The sequence below is a fragment of the Corvus brachyrhynchos genome, unplaced genomic scaffold, assembly GCF_000691975.1.
Source record: "Corvus brachyrhynchos isolate BGI_N302 unplaced genomic scaffold, ASM69197v1 scaffold97, whole genome shotgun sequence".
Taxonomy (NCBI): Eukaryota; Metazoa; Chordata; class Aves; order Passeriformes; family Corvidae; genus Corvus; species Corvus brachyrhynchos.
The window spans coordinates 3,287,373-3,289,856 of NW_008239758.1; the positions used below are offsets into that span (position 1 = coordinate 3,287,373).

Consider the following 2,484-nt stretch of genomic DNA (forward strand, 5'->3'; position numbering starts at 1 on the left):
GCGCGTGAAGGCGCGCTCCCGTGAAGGGGCGCTCCCGCCCGCAGCCCCGTGCCCGGGGCCCAGGTGAGCGCTGCCCGCCGGGCCCGCTGCCGCCCGGGAGGCGCTGCCCCTGGGATTGGTTTCGTGAGGTACCCGGAGCCCCGCTACTGCAGCCTTTCTAGGGCTGCTTAGGCCACAGCTTCGCGTCTGGAGAAACACGCTTTTATTTAGCTCCAGCTGTGGGATGAGCACCCTTTTGGCAGAGGGTGCAGCCCTTACAGCCGTTTTATGAAGCAGTTTAGGTCTCAGTATCGCTTCCATCAGAGCAAGTAAAGCTTAAAAAATAAGCCTGTTTGGAAAATGTTTAAGTAAGGAGGGCTAGGACAGCTGAGTCCCAGTATATATTGGCAGCTGAGCACACCACCATAAACGCGATGGAGAGAAAATTCAGCGAAAAGGCAGTGTTGTGTCTTGGACTGGCCCAGGACTGCAGTAGAGTCTGAACAGGAAGCGAAGCCTCCCCTTCGCATGGTCCCTGGCTGCTTCGCTGTGTGCTGCTAATGAGCGATACTGGTTACTGTCGGGAAACAGGTGGACAGTAAAAAGATTCAACTGAGTGTGAAGACGGGAATAGGGAATTGCCTTCTTGGCTGAGTGGTTAGGCTCTGCAGTCTACTTTAGAAGAGCTCAGTCTGTTCTGAGACTTTTCAGGAGTTTCTTGCGGAGATTGATCTGGAGGACTAAGAAAGTGGAGCCAGTGGCATTATATTGACTCCACTGATACTATCCTCCTAAATTAAATGGTGGAAGAACAAGGCCTGCCTGTGAGATAAAGTCAGGACCTACTTGATCTACCAACAATGTTTTAATGGCCGTGAGAGGGAGTGAATTCAAAGTCATGTATTTCTGTAGTAAAAGGTTGGGTGTGTTTGATTTGAATCTACGTTTAACTGTATTTCAGGGCTGTTTGTTGTTTCTTGCGTTTGTGCTTTTGATTTGTGTCTCACCTGTGTGGTTTTGCTCACAGGCCCTTGGGTCCCTTTGTTCCCGGCTGCAGCACTGGGTGAGGAGGGACACTGGACGTGCCTACTATGACGGTAACTGGTTTGAAAACTGTTTTTAGCCACAGAAACCTGTGTGAGACCAGTGTTGCCTTCTGAAAGGGCTTCATGTGATGCCCACCAGTGGCAGCAAGGTGTATTTGAAATCACAGGGAATTGGAAAAAGGGATCCTTCTCTGGCCCACCCTGAAGAGGTTTGGGCAGCCCTGGCAAAGTCCCCAGTTCGTTCCTGGGGGAGGCATGGTTGGGGGCGTCCTGTCCTTTGGCAGTTCCTGATACTGCAAGTTGTGCAGGGATGCCTGGATCACTGCTGCACATGAAGACTGCCTGTGGGCTTCAGCTGGGCAAAACTGAGCTTTAGGCATGAGCTTCTGTCCTTTGCAGAGGATAGATTTTGCTGTGTGCCAGTAAATGCACATAAGGAAAAGGAACAGGAAAACGATGACCCAATAGGTGCCAGGAAAAATGTATCTTGCAGCACATAGTGTTAGAGACAAGGACACCTCATTTTTAACTGACTGTTGCCCTTCCATATGATGTAGTTCAGCCAGAGTTCCTGTATACAGGCCAGAGGTAAGAACTGGTTTTGCCTCATCTGAGATACCTTTCAATGCAGAGAAGTAGGTCTCAGATCAACAGCTCAACATAGTTCTCCAAGTTGAGTGCTATACCCTGGATTCCAATAATCTGAATACACTTGGTGAATAAACTGAATACAGAGAGATACAGGATTGATATGAACTTAGTAGACCTCTGTGGTGGAAGTCATGGCCTCCCTGGAAAGGATTTATATAGAGATTGTTCAGACCAACAGCTGGTTTTAAGAAACACAAGTTGTCAAGTTTCCTTTGTTGTATAAATATTTAAGTGACTGGGTTGGGATTCCTGACGGAGGAAAAGCTTGGGTTAGTGCCAACAGGTGAAGCTTTTATTAAACAGGAACATACAAACTCATTTCCCTTTCTCTTTTTAACCTAGAGGCCAATTATTGTGTATTTGTTCTTTTTTTCAGATAGTTCTGTCACTGTCTTAGCTGTCCTGTACCATGCCTGGTGATGACCATGGTGTCATTCTCCTGAGCAGACTGGTCTGTACTCAGCTTCCTGGCCTGCATTCTCCAGTAGATTCACCAAGCTGGCAACATAACAATGGAGCTGTTTGGTACCTTGGAGTCCCACTGCAAGGGTGTCTTGAGCACCTCGCATTTGGCCCAGAAAATCTGCCCTTGCACACTCCAACGAGAGGGTTGTGAAGTCCTGGGGACTGCCGGTTCAGTTCACTACTTGGAAAGTATTTTGCCAGGTTACAGCTCTGGTTTAAACACTTGAGGTGAAAGCTGGTGGTGGGGAGTGGAGTGGTGGGTTCACCAGCAGCCTTTCTGCATTAAAGGCTCTGTTTGGAGATTCAGACGTCCTCATACCTCTGCTCTGAAATGTGTGTGTTA

General features: G+C 48.6%; 1 long non-coding RNA gene across 1 annotated transcript in view; it reads left to right on the forward strand.

Annotated features, from left to right (window-relative positions):
* LOC108448725 overlaps positions 1–2,484 on the forward strand; it is a 3,269-nt gene continuing 785 nt past the window's right edge. The window contains exons 1-3 of the long non-coding RNA XR_001864713.1: positions 1–63; positions 1,007–1,076; positions 2,053–2,484. The exon at positions 2,053–2,484 is cut by the window's right edge and continues 785 nt beyond it. This is a non-coding gene — a long non-coding RNA (uncharacterized LOC108448725). The remainder of the gene's footprint in view (positions 64–1,006; positions 1,077–2,052) is intronic.